The sequence below is a fragment of the Ovis canadensis genome, chromosome 17, assembly GCF_042477335.2.
Source record: "Ovis canadensis isolate MfBH-ARS-UI-01 breed Bighorn chromosome 17, ARS-UI_OviCan_v2, whole genome shotgun sequence".
Classification (NCBI taxonomy): domain Eukaryota; kingdom Metazoa; phylum Chordata; class Mammalia; order Artiodactyla; family Bovidae; genus Ovis; species Ovis canadensis.
This window is the reverse complement of record NC_091261.1, coordinates 78,012,053-78,026,676: the sequence shown is the minus strand read 5'-3', so window position 1 is coordinate 78,026,676 and position 14,624 is coordinate 78,012,053. Positions and strand designations below refer to the sequence as shown.

Here is a 14,624-nt window from a genome sequence, read left to right as displayed (position 1 = left end):
TGAGTGTCTTCAGAAGCCAGCCCAGCTACCCTGCCTTTGTCCTGGAGTCAAATAAGATAGTGGAGGCTGAAGACTTTAAAAACCAACAAGTGCCCTAAAATGTTAGGTTTCATTCTGTTCAGTTATTCAATGAACATTTTTGGAAACAATTGAATTTTAGGTGTATCTGAAGTATATCCATTAGGCAATTAGATTTATGAGACTAATGTTTAGGGAAGAACTCTGAGCTGAAATTGCATATCTGGGAGTCACACAATTGTTTTGTGTTGTCATAGTATTGAATGTGATCACAAAGAAGTATTTTGTATATTATTGTCATTATTACTGCTACTACTATTTTTATTACATAGGGAAAAGTTCCCTTCTTCTTTGTTAATTATTATAATGAAATTGGGAGGAAGCCTATATATGGTGTCTTTTAATTTATATTTTCTGAATTATATTTCACAGTAAGAAACTGATGAAAGGGATCAGTCAGTCTCCTCTGTCCATGGAATTCCCCATCAAGAATACTGGAGTGGGTAGCTATTCTCTTCTCCAGGGGATCTTCCCAACCCAGGAATTGAACCTGGGTTTCCTGCACTGTAGGTGGTTTCTTTGCTATCTGAGCCACGAGGGAAGCCCATACTAGATTTTAAAATTAGGGTTTTCAGTTTCTTAGTTTTTTGCTTAAATTATTGGATACCAGCCAAAAGACTTCCCAGTTAATTAGTTTTGATATATGACAGTATGTAGAAGTGAAGTTGTATTTTTCAGATTATTAACTGGTGCCAGAGTATAAGATCACCTCAGCCCCAGTGCTTCTTAGTGTGGTCCCTTGAGGATTTGAGGATGCGGCAGTTTCCGCTTGCCCATATGATGCAAGCCCCGCCCATAGCCTGCCACTGTGGCCCCTAGATACGATCACAGCCCAGATTGCCCCTCTGCATTTCCAGACGCCCCTGGGGGGGCCTCCTCTCCCACATGAGACTCTCAAGGAAATGGGCTCCATTGCTCTCATCACATACAGAAGTTGGCTATAGTATTCCTAAAGCCCTTGATTTTGCACTATCCTTAGATGATATGAACTGTTATCAAGCTCCCTGTGGTGTACTCACTTTGGAAATACGATGGCATCTTAAGACAGAGTGAATTACACTCTGTGGTAAAATAAAGTTAGAGTGAGTGGCATATTTTGATTTTGTTATTAGTAATATCGAGCACTTTGATAAATGAGCTGTTTGGAATAATACTGATGTACTAGAAAATGGAATATAAAACAGTGGTATCCAGTTTTATTTGATCTTCATTACAGCCATCTGAGATAGATGAAAACTTGAGGCCAAGAGAATTAGTAACTTTTCCTAAGAGTGTGAAACAGGGATGTGGTAGAACAGGAAACTTCTAATTCTGGTCACAGCGTCTTCCCATCATAAAGAGCCATCTCTAAGTAATGGGTGCTTCTGGGTTGTTAAAGTTGGTAGAACAGGGTCAAAGAAACAAATTGAGGCAAAGCCAAGAAGTGACAGGCTAGGGTGGTGGGTAGATTACCAAGGCAGGGTCAGCTGAGTGTACAACAGATGTGAAAAGGGTTTTTGATTGATTGCTTACTTATAACTTGTTTCATTCTATAAAGGATTTTACTTATCTGATGATGATACAGTAGAAATAGAAAATCAGGATCAGGGAAATACAAATAAAAGTAGGACACCAAAATTAAGGAAAAGAGCCTAAACATGAGCCCATGAAGGCTCAAATAGTTGTTAAACAGAGCTTCATATTCAAGTCAGAGCTTCCTGGTGGCCAAAGCAAAAAGAGAAAAGAATTATTCTCACCACCCAAAAGATAGGAGCATAGAGTTCCTCAGAGGAAGGAAAATTGAATTCTAAAAGACATTTCCCAAGAGGTTTTATATAACAGATTTTGTGGACAAAAGTTATACTATCAAATTTTTTACCAGCAAAGATTATAATAGATTTCAGTATGCTTTTTCTACTATCAAACTTGAATCAAAAACAAACCAACTAACCTTAGGGCATTCAAGTTAAACCTCAATTCACTGCAGCCTATTTGGTGTGAGTCAAAGGTAATTTGGTTCAAGTTTATGGATTTTAGTGGTCTCACTTGATCCATGGCTAGAGTTTAGAACATCCAGAGGCATGGATGACCAAGAAAAAGAAATGCAAAAAAGCAAAAACCCATCATGAAATGTCTGTTAATAGGTAGCTCTCTTCTCACATAGACTTTTTAGGACAGTTTGAAATTGTAGATTATGATAAGTCTTGGAGTACTGATATTAAATGGCATATCCATCAGGATGTATTAGGGTCTGATGAGGAAACAACAGCCCACAAATCTTAGTGGCCCTAAAGCAACAAGGTGTTATGGTCGCACCCAGCCCACCACAGGCTCATGCAACCCTCAGGGGCAGGTCGCTGAGCCAGGCCAGCCGTGGCTCCATCTTCCTCCAGAGGCGCCATCCGGGTGGAGCACAGTTTCCCCAGTCAGTGGGGCAGGGGAAGAGGGAATGGAATGTTGCAGTCCAGCCCTTCAGTGCTTCATCTGGCCGAATCACGTTGCCTCTACTCACATTTCATTGGGCAAAGCAACTCACTTGTCCATGCCTAACTTCCAGTGAGTAGGGCAATGGATGTAGAAGAGAACCAGAGAACAGGGAACATTAGTAGAGCCTATCACAGAATGGGGAGAAAGACCAGGTGAGCCTTTCTCGGGAGTGGGCTGAGGAAGTCAGGCGTCCAGGGCAGCTGGGGGGGAGCGACTGGCGAGCGGGTGGCTTTGTGGCTGGCACAGCACAGGGGGCACGGGGCACAGACCGCTGGGCTGGGCCTGCATCCGGAGAGCTCGTAAATGCCATTGTAACCGGCCTCCTCTTTACCCTCAAGGCCGGAGGAACCCTCAGAAGGTGCTGCTGGGAGGTGGGGACGCTCCAGTGGAGGCTCCGCTCAAGGGAGGAGCAGAAGGGGCTATCTCTGCGTTTCAAGAGTCCACCCCAGGGCTGGAAACAAAAGAAACGCTGGTTTCATATTGAAACAAGCTCCCTGTAACATTCTCTGCATTGTTCACTTGTGAGGGTGCCTCCCACCTCTTATTGTGAACCAGAATGAAAACCAGGCATGCTTTGCCTTCTCCAAACAGTGACTAATGGCCAGGCTTGGCCAGGCAGGCCCAGCGTATTTTTCACTCTGCTCTGGGCTTTGTACCAAGTTTCCTCACAGCGGCCTGGTCACAGCCGCTAGGGATGACTGTGCCTAGCACTTCCTACCTCATCATCCATCTCCACAGCCCCCTCTGCAGCCACCTCCTTTTTAATAGGTTTAATTATTACTTCCCCTACTTCATGGCACAATTAATCTTCCCCACTGCCTCAGGATTTACAGCCGTACAGGCCCAGGGAATTACTGATCTGTTCACCTGCAGTCCTGGTTTTTAACTATCCGAGGGAAGGTAGGAAGTGGGGCCGTGTATGACGGCAGTGAAGTACTTGTGAGCTCAGTGGCTCTAGGCTGGCTTCTTGTCATGTCACTCAGCCCCGGCCTTGGGGATGGTGGCAGAAAGGGATGCCGGAGGAGCCGCCTCTGTTCAGCCCCAGGGAAGCCTTGGGGGCCAGGGGTGGAGCAGTTAGGGCTATGGCTCTCTTCCCCTTCCTACTGCATTTTCTTAAGTTTGGTTGTAAGATGAATAAGTTCTGGGGATCTGATGTACAGAATGGTGAAAGTGAAAGTCTTAGTCATGCAGTTGTGTCTGACTCTTTGTGGCCCCATGGACTGTAGCCCACCAGGCCCTTTTGTCCAGGGGGTTTTCCAGGCAAAAATACCAGAGTGGATTGCTATTCCTTTCTCCAGGGGATCTTCCTGACCCAGGGATTGAACCTCGGTCTCCTGCTTTGCAGGCAGATTCCTTACCATCTGAGCCACCGACATGGTGACTAGTTAATAATACTGTATTGTAAGAGAGTAGGTCTTAAGCATTCTCACCACAAAAAGGTGAAGTAAACCAGAAAGGAAAACACCAATACCGTATACTAACACATATATATGGAATTTAGAAAGATGGTAACGATAACCCTGTATGTGAGACAGCAAAAGAGACAACAGATGTATAGAACAGTCTTTTGGACTCTGTGGGAGAGGAAGAGGATGGGATAATTTGGGAGAATGGCATTGAAACATGCATATTATCATATGTGAAATGAATCGCCAGTCCAGGTTTGATGCATGATACAGGATGCTCGGGGCTGGCACACTGGGGTGACCCAGAGCGATGGTACAGGGTGAGGGGGGTGGGAGGGGGTTCAGGATGGGGAACACGTGTACACCCATGGCGGATTCATGTTGATGTATGGCAAAACCAAAACAATATTGTAAAGTAAAAAAAAGAAAAGGTGATGGATGTGTTAATTAACTTATATGTGTATCAAATCATGTTAAATGTATATAATTTTATTTGTCAATTGTGCTTCAATAAAGCTGGAGGTGAGTGGTAGGACAGCTAGTTTCCAGTGAGGCACGTTGTGGGAGGAGGAGGCGGCATGTGCAAAGGGTTCCTCGGCTGTACTGTAGCCACCGCCTCAGGGTTGGGACCGAAGGGCAGGGCAGTTGGGATCTAGGACCCCAGTGCTCTCAGTGTCACTGGAGACATCCCAGATGATTGCGGAAGCTAAAGAAGACAACAGGAGGCTCTTAAATTCACTTATCCTTTGGAGGAACAGAAAGAGCCTGGTGGGTCTGGTAGAAAAAGTAGACAGATGTGATTAAGATAGACGAGGGCAGGAGAGACGCGTGATGGCCGCAGAGTTCTCTAGAGGTGATGCCCACACAGACGATTACATCTGCTGCCGCCTCCTACCTTCCTGAGTCTCTTAGGATTTTCTGGTCTGTCATGTATACCTGTCTGCTCTAGAAACAGAGTTAGCCAGACCATCAGTCTGTTTTTACTTAGCTGCCGCAGGGTTGGTTTGCCGCAAGAGCATACTAATGTTAATAAAGAAGAAACGAGCACCTTTCACGCCAGCTTCATTCCAGAAGGGCAGCAAGTGAAACAGCTTGGACTTCTGAGTCCAAAGAACCAGATTCCAGTACCATTCTTGCCACTTAGACCTACACAGGCCTGAATAAGTTCTTGAACCTTGTGGGTTTCTGAGACCACAGAATTGTCTTGACAAGTGAATGACATCATCAAGGCAGGAAACCAGGCACAGATTCTCAGGAAAAGCTTCCTACCCGGAAATGCTTGCAGCTGAAATCATATGATAAGTAATTTTGGACTGGTCTGCCATTTGAAAACATCTATGTCTTCGCTGTCTTCCACTGGTGAAAATAATGGAGACTTGTCTCTGGGAACATCATCACCTGAAAATGAGCTAGTCAGGACAGCCAGTTGGTTGCATTTAAGATAAAGAGCATATGCTCCCATGCCTTTGATTGTAACCATTTGATTACTGACCAGGTCTGTCCCCGCCTCCCCACCCCAGGCTCTGAGATATTTTAACTACACTGTAGAGGACTCTGTGTGGAAATTTGAGAGGGAGGGATAGGGTTCAGGGAACATAGTGGTGTCTCAGTTCAGCCACTTATTCGTGTCTGACTCTTTGCGACCCGATGGATTGCAGCACGCCAGGCCTCCCTGTCCATCACCAACTCCCAGAGTTTACTCAAACTCATGTCCATTGAGTCAGTGATGCCATCCAACCATCTTATCCTCTGTTGTCCCTTTCTCCTCCTGCCCTCAATCTTTCCCAGCATCAGGGTCTTTTCCAATGAGTCAGCTCTTCGCAGCATGTGGCCAAAGTATTGGAGTTTCAGCTTCACTTTCAGTCCTTCCAATGAATATTCAGGACTGATTTCCTTTAGGATGGACTGGTTAGATATCCTTACAGTCCAAGGGACTCTTAAGAGTCTTCTCTAACACCACAGTTCAAAAGCATCAATTCTTCGGCGCTCAGCTTTTTTTATAGTCCAACTCTCACATCCATACATGACCACTGGAAAAACCATAGCTTTGACTAGACAGACCTTTGTTGGCAAAGTAATGTCTCTGCTTTTTAATATGCTGTCTAAGTTTGTCATAGTTTTTCTTCCAAGGAGCAAGCATCTTTTAATTTCATGGCTGCAGTCACCATCTGCCATGATTTTGGAGCCTAAAAAAGTAAAGTCAGCCACTGTTTCCACATTTTCCCCATCTATTTGCCATGAAGTGATGGGACTACTAGATGCCATGATCTTAGTTTTCTGAATGTTGAGTTTTAAGCCAACTTTCTTACTCTCCTCTTTCACTTTCATCAAGAGGTTCTTTAGTTCTTCTTCGCTTTCTACCATAAGTGTGGTGTCATCTGCATATCTGAGGTTGTTGATATTTCTCCCAGCAATCTTGATTCCAGCTTGTACTTCATCCAGCCCAGGGTTTCTCATGATTACTCTAGACTTGCCTGTGAGTGTCCAGGTGTCTCTGGTAGAGGCGTGGGATGGGGACACCATAGCAGTGTCTAGAGTTGTAATAATGAATCCCCAGAAAAAAATTGGGACCCTGTCTCCTGGGGAGGGTGAGGGTTGGGAGAAGCACCTGACATGCACAGTGCTGCAGAACATTCTTTGGAGCAGGTTTCCTCAGCTGTTCTTCTCGTTCCCTCCCACTTTGCTCTTTGATCAAGAAAGTATCACCCTATCCTTTAAGATAATAGACAAAACGAAATATCATGATGTTAAACAAATCAGGGCAATAGGACAAACCCCTGTGTTGCTCTCTCTGCACGTGTCCTCTGCCCAGCCTGGAGAAGGACGTGTATAGAGGCTGGTATACCTGTACCTGCTGGTGACCAGCTGCTTTCTTTTTTTCTACCGAGGTCCCACAGAGGAGATGTAAATTTAAACATCCGTATTGGTCCTTAGCTGTGAGGACGTTTCCCGATCCACAAGGAGCTACAGACCTCTATGTTTGTCTGGATTATTTGATTTAACTTTGTATTATGAAACCTTCAAACATATACATACACACACAGAGAAAATAGTATAATAAATCCCCTTATATTCATTGCCCAGTTATTGACATTTTGCTAATATTATTTCATCTATTTTCCTAAATACACACATATACTTACTTTTCCCCTCTGATGGAATATTTTTAAAGCAAACAGTAGACACCATGTTATTTTATCTGTAAGTAATTCCATATGTACTTCTAGCAGATGAAAAGTTTTTAAAGTACAGATGCTGTCTCATGTCACTCCTAGTGAGACTAAATACAATTCCTTTATTTCTTCTGCTTATCTTGCAAGCAGATGGGCTGAGACAGGTAAAGGTCTGTGGGTCGAGAGTCCTCTCCACTGTCACTAACTCACTTCCTCTCACTGGGCCAGGGCCACATCATTTATAAAGTTAGGAGGGCTCTTCTGTTTCCCAAATCTTGATAGTTTCTGAGAATAGTTAGTGATTTGGCTAGGATTTAGTCAAACTCAACCTGTTTGAAAGCAGTGGGAAAGAATAGATAGGCTCTTAAAGCCCCATTTGGATCATGCACTGTTAATAATCAGAATAGTAATATTTTCAGTAAATGAGAATACATCTATCATTTGTACGTTGAAGGTGATACATTGAAGTACACTGAGGCCCTCCTTTTAGAGAAATTTGCAAGAGAAAAGGCTGCCAAAATTCACTGTTAAAATGCTGTTTTAGTTTCAGCAGAATTCTGTTAGTCTCATCCTGTTTCACATCTTTTTTGGTCTTTGCTGGTAATGGTTAGCAACAGAGGCAAAAATGTATTGAGCATTTACTGTCTCCTAGGCACTTGCTCTAGCTTCTCATAAGCATGACTCCTTGGCCTTCACCACAGATCTTTGCAGTAGCTCTTGTTATTCCTGTGCAGGGACTGTTCCTAATGCATAGGTGGAGGCTTACTGTGAGGATATATAAATCCATGGAGTAGCCCTCATAGTCAACAAAAGAGTCTGAACTACAGTATTTAGATGTGAGTTCAAATTAAAAAAAAAAAAAAAGAATGATCTCAGTTCATTTCCAAGGCAAACCATTCAGCATCACAGTAATCCAAGGCTATACTCTAGCCACTGATGCCAAAGCAGCTGGAGTCAACTGGTTCTATGAAGATCTACAACACCTAGAACTAACACCAAAAAAAAAGATGTCCTTTTCATCATAGAGGATTGGAATGCAAAAGCAGGAAGTCAAGAGATACTCTAAATAACAGACAAGTTTGACCTTGGACTAAAAAATGAATCGGGGCAAAGGTTAACAGAGTTTTGTCCAGAGAACATGGTGGTCAATCGCAAACACCCTTTTCCAACAACACAAGAGACAACTCTACACATGGACATCACCAGATGTACATATCAAAATCAGATTGATTATGTTCTTTGCAGCCAAATATGGAGAAGCTCCATATAGTTAGTAAAAACAAGATTTGGAGCTGACCGAGGCTCAGATCATGAGCTCCTTATTGCAAAATTCAGGCTTAAATTGGAAAAAGTACAGTAAACCACTGGGCCATTCAGATATGACCTAACTCAAATCCCTTATGATTATACAGTGGAGGTGATGAATTAGACTGTAGACTCGAGGGATTAGATCTGGTAGACAGAGTACCTGAATGACTATGGACGGAGGTTCATAACATTGTACAGGAGGCAGCGACCAAAGCCATCCCAAAGAAAAACAAATGCACGAAGGCAAAATGAGGAGGCTTTACAAATAGGTGAAGAAAGAAAGTTGAAAGGCAAGGGAGAAAGGGAAAGATACACCCAACTGAATGCAGAGTTTGAGAGAATGGCAAGGAGGGATGAAAAGGCTTTCTTAAATGAACAATGCAAAGAAACAGAGGAATACAATATAATGGGAAAGACTAGAGATCTCTTCAAGAAAATTGGAGATTTCAAGGGAACATTTCGTGTAAGGATGGGCATGTTAAAGGACAGAAATGGTAAGGACCTAACAGAAGCTAAAGAGATTAAGAAGAGGTCGCAGGAATACACAGAAGAAGTGTACAAAACAGGTCTTAATGACCCAAATAACCATGATGGTGTGATCACTCACCTAAAACTGGACATCCTGTAGTGTGAAGTCAAGTGGGCCTTAGGAAGCATCACTATGAACAAAGCTAGTAGAAGTGATGGAATTCAAGCTGAGCTATTTCAAAAATATCCTAAAAGATGATGCTGTGAAAGTGCTGCACTCAGTATGTCAATAAATTTGGAAAACTCAGCAGTGGCCACAGGACTGGAAAAGGTAGTTTTCATTCCAGTACCAAAGAAAGGCAATGCCAGAGAATGTTCAAATTACCGAACAGTTGTGCTAGCAAAGTTATACTCAAAATCCTTCAAGCTAGGCTTCTACAGTACATGAACTGAGAACTTCCAGATGTACAAGCTGGGTTTCAAAGAGGCAGAGGAACCAGAGATCAAATTGCCAAGATTCACTGGATCATGGAGAAAGCAAGAGAATTCCAGAAAAATATCTACTTCTGTTTCATTGACAGCACTAAAGTCTTTGACTGTGGGGATCATGACAAACTGTGGAAAATTCTTCAAGAGATGAGAATACCTGACCACCTTACCTGTCTCCTGAGAAACCTGTAAGCTGGTCAAGAAGCAACAGTTAGAACCAGACATGGAACAACTGACTGGTTCAAAGTTGGGAAAGGAGTATGACAAGGCTATATATTGTCACTCTGCTTACTTAATTTTTGTGCAGAGTACATCATGTGACATGCTGGGCTGGATGAATCACAAGCTGGAATTAAAACTGCTGGGAGAAATATCAATTCAGATATGCAGATGATACCCGTCTAATGGCAGAAAGTAAAGAGGAACAAAAGAGCCTTTTGATGAGGGTGAAAGAGGAGAGTGAAAAAAGCTGGCTTGAAACTCAACATTCAGAAAACTAAGGTCATGGCATCCGGTCCCATCACTTCATGGCAAATAGAAGGGGAAAAAGTGGAAGCAGTGACAGATTTTATTTTCTTGGGCTCCAGAATCACTGTGGATGGTGACTGCAGCCATGCAATTAAAAGACACTTTCTGCTTAGAAGGAAAGTATGACAAACTTAGACAGCATATTAAAAAGCAGAGACATCGCCTTGTTGCCAAAGTCCATATAGTCAAAGCTACAGTTTTTCCAGTAGTCATGTACGGATGTGAGTTGGACCATAAAGACTTGAACCCCGAAGAAATGATGCTTTTGCGTTATGGTGCTGGAGAAGACTCTTGAGAGTCCCTTCGACAGCAAGGTGATCAGAGCAGTCAGTCCTAAAGAAGCTCCAATACTTGGGCCACCTGGTGTGAAAAGCCAACTCCTTGAAAAAAAAACCCTGCTGCTGGGAAAGATTGAAGGCAAAAGGAGAAGGGGGTGAAAGAGGATGAGATGGTTAGGTAGCATCACTGACTAAATGGACATGAATTTGAGCACACTCCGAGAGATAGTGGAGGACAGAGGAGCCTGGTGTGCTGCAGTCCATGGGGTCCGCAAAGAGTTGGACACGATTTAGTGAGTGAACAGCAGCAGTAAATCCATAACCACGTGTCCTTTCCCCACACGCCTTGTGAGAACTGGGCTTTGTGAGGCTCTTCTGCCCCACTAATCTTCATTTAATTCCCCTCCCTGCAGCACGTTGCCACCTAGTGCGCCCCGCTGACAGGCCCTCTGTAAGTCTTCATCTGAGTGACAGCCCTGGAAGATCAAGCTGTGGTCTCAAAAGGGAAGGAGGATCTGCAGATTACGTCCGCAGCATGTGCAGTCACTCTGCTGGCAGCTCTCAGGGCTGCTTTATGTTGCCTCAACAAAGAGAAGGGCTGCCAAGAGTGTGTAATGTTCCGTTCAGAATGCTCCGGGCTGGCAGCGGCAGGGACAGGGCAGACACGGGCAGAAGAAAAATGCCCACCTCGGCCGGCCTGGCTCCTCTTACCCTTAGCTGTGTCTGGCAGTCTTTGTTTGAGAATCTTCCTGTGTTCTTTATAGACTCTTGGAGGTGTCAGCTGAGGAGAAAGGCGAAGGAAAGGGGAGTGTGGGCAAGCTGGCTGGAGGTCAGATCATTTTGCCATAACCAGCAGGCAGTTTCTTTCACAAATCATTGAGCCCTGGGTAGCCATTATCATCCCAACTGCTCCCTATTAACTAGCCAGACTCTTGAGGCCCTGAGAGTAAGAGAAATGGAATTCCTTTTCCTTTGAACTCTCACTCTCTGAATACTGCTCATAGTGTGTTTGCGTAGCATGCATCATTAGCAAAGCTTATTGATATACACTACTGTATTTCTCATACTGTTTCCTTGAGATTGCTGTAACCTGGCCTCGTTAATAAGAAAACAAAAAACACCGAAAAGTTTTCAGTTTAAAAAAAAAAAAACAACAAAACAAAGGCTCAGAGACATAAGTTTACAGTCTCACAGATATCAGTTGAATGAGATGGGAGCCAGGCTTATAAAATGGGACTTCTGACTTAAAGTCCTGTGCCTTTTCCATTATAGCATGCTTTTCCAGATACTTAGCCAGCTTCCTATAGGATGGGGTACAGGTGCGGAGGCTGGGGTGCTAGGCAGGTGACCTGTTCTTTGGTGATAGGAGGCACACACAAAACCTGAGCTTCCTCCGTTGCCTTCTCTGAAGGCTCCATGCTGCTTGCTTCCTCTTACCATCATCTTAGCGACCAATTAGTGACCACATTGCCTTAAAAATCATTGCTGTGAAATCCAAAAGCTGTGGGGAAACAATCATTGCAAAGGCATCACTGTGAGGGGAAGTCTGAGAGGGTTAAGAGGACACTCTGCCACCCTCCCCAGCTCCGTCTCTGCACTCACAGCAGGGCAGGCATCCTGCTGCTTATTTCTCCTCATGCAAAGCTGAGGAGGGAAGGAGTAAATGGTGCATTTCTGCGAAGGATACCTGGAAAGTTGAAACCTTACAAGTTTCCTCTTTAGGTAAAAGCAGGTTAGGGATCCAGGCCACATTCAGGCCTTCAGAACTGAAATGTTTCTGTTGCTAGGGTTTCAGGTGATTCTGAGGTAATGCGTTTTGGGCAGCTTAGAGTTTCTAACCTTGAAACAGTCTTTGAAAATCTGCTCCTTCCAGCTGGGATGCCAGTGACATCCCTGATCCAGGGGAGTGACCAGACCTAATCTCCAATTGGAGCAGAGTTTCAAAAATATTTGATTAATTTTTAAACCAAGGATTATGCATTCAGCATAGAAAAATCCTATAAAATATGCAAAATTCTACCACCCCAAAATTACTACTGTTAACATTTTAAAAAATAAATACTGTATGTATAAATATAAACATATATCTATACACATACATGCATGAACCCTATTAATGTTTTTGTTAAGGATACTATTTTATGCCTGTATAACCCCTTTGCTCAGTCACTTCAGTTGTGTCTACTCTTTGTGACCCTATGGACTGTAGCCCGCCAGGCTTCTCTGTCTATAGGATTCTCCAGGCAAGATTACTCAAGTGGGTTGCCTTGCGCTCCTCCTGGGGATCTTCCCAATCCAGGGATCAAACCCACATCTCCTGCATTACAGGAGGGTTCTTTACTGCTGAGCCCTGGGGAAGCCCATATAACCCCTTAATACATTTTATTTTTTCCCATGTCAGTATATAAACTTCTACTTCACCATTTTTAATGGTGCCATGTTATTCCATCATATAGGGTACCATAATTTGCTTATTTTAAACTGAAATATTTAGCTCCTACAAGGAAATACACAGAATTACCATAGTTTGTTTAATCTCTACCACCTTGAGAATTCCCTTCCCTGGAAGCATATAGTAATTTCAGTAACTAATATTTGAATTTCACTTTATAGTTTGCAGTGAGCTTGCACATACATCATTTCATTTGATCCTCACTACTATCCTAGTGGTATCAAGATTATCATTTTCCTCAATTTATGGATGAACTGAAAAAATTCTCAAAGAGGCTAAATGATTTATCCAGTGTCCTGAATCCAGTAATGTCATACGGATGGCTGGATCCAGAGACAGGCACGACCCCTGGGGCAGGACAGACCTCCGCTGCAGGGAGTCGGGAGCAAAGGAGTGGCCCTGGCATGCTCCTCTCTCCCCCACGCCCTGCTCACTTCAGCTTGTATTGTGTATGTTGGCAATATTTTTTTCATGACTGTCTCCCTTATGACCCTTTGTGCTTTCTGAGGGCAGACTTGTGTCTTCCTTTCTCTCCCTGTGTGTTGCCTACACAAGGCTTGGTACACAATAAATGTTCAGTTAATATTTGCTGAGTCAGTGTGTAAGTGAGTGAAGGAAGGAAGGAAGGAAAGAAAGGTATTGTAAAGATAAGCAAATTGCAGAGGCTGGATTTTGATAGCTTGCTTTCTCAATGCCTCTATGTTCAATTCAGACATTTCAGTGAGAAGCCATCTTGGTGTTTTTGAGTTTTTATACTTCTGCAGGTTTTGGTCACCAGTACAAAGTTCACACGTTGATGAATAGAAAAGCATATTCAAAACCAAGGGCAGAGAGAATCCTGTTTGCATACTAGATCCTTTTGCCTTTTCTGTATCTCCCATTCAGCCCCAACTGGAATGAACCAGGCTGTCCTTAGAGGTGCTTCCCAAGTTCCTTCTATGATATCCCTCATTTGCAACTGCTTTATATTTATGGTATTTATGATATATCTCATTTTGAACTGCTTGTAAAAACAACCGCTTAGCTTAGCAGCTATAACATAGTTTATGAGAGCTGTTTGAAGTGCTGTTATTGTTGACTGTAAAAGCTGGATAGCAAAATTAGAAGAAATTTTGAAACAAAAATCATTCGAATCCCATCACCTAACAAGGCAACTGTTTTTATCTTTCCATAATCCCCTTGAGGTCTTGTCCACGTGCACACATTCATTTTCCTCATCATTGTTACAGGGAGCATGCCGCATTGTTCTTTGCTTTTTCCACTTAACATTATTGCAAGAACCCATTTTTCCCTGTTTTTCTGCATAGTCTTTGTAATGATCTTTTTAATGACTGCATAATCCCCTATTGAGTTGATGTACCGAAATGTACTTATACAACCCCCAGTGTTTGCCATTGAAGATGTTTCTGATCTTCCACTAATCCATAACCCTGCAGTGAAGACTGTCAGGCGTAGAACTTCTGAGGATTTCCTTAGAAGACACTCCCCTGAGCAGGACTGCAGGGCCTGAGCAGCACCGGAAGTGAGGCTGTCTCGCCGCTCCTCCAGAGGCTGTTCCCATTTATGTCCAGCAGTTGATGGGTTTACTAGTTTCAGGACCACCTCACTGGTACAGGATATTGTTTAAATTTTTTGTTTGCTAATTTAACAGAAGTAAAATGGTACTTCAGAGTTGCTTTATTTTGCATTTCTTTGATTATTAAAAGAAATTAACATTTTCCCCTGTGGTTACTCTTTGTATTTCCTTGGTTATGAGTTGTCTGCCTATTTCAGTAAATTAAGGTCTTGATTTTTTTTTAATCAAACCCAGTTAAATCTTTACACACAATAGCTATTGAATTTTTTGTATATGATTTATATATTTCCCAGTATTGTGTTTGCCTTTTAATTTTAGGCATCTATTTATAGTATAAAACTTACTATTTTTGTAACCAAATCTGTCAGTGTTTTTTGTGTGTTTTTTTTTTTTCCCTGCTGC

General features: G+C 42.9%; 1 protein-coding gene across 3 annotated transcripts in view; it reads left to right on the top strand.

Moving 5' to 3' along the window:
• Positions 1-14,624, top strand: part of TTC28 (tetratricopeptide repeat domain 28) — a 565,861-nt gene that overhangs the window by 455,325 nt on the left and 95,912 nt on the right. The window lies entirely within an intron of this gene.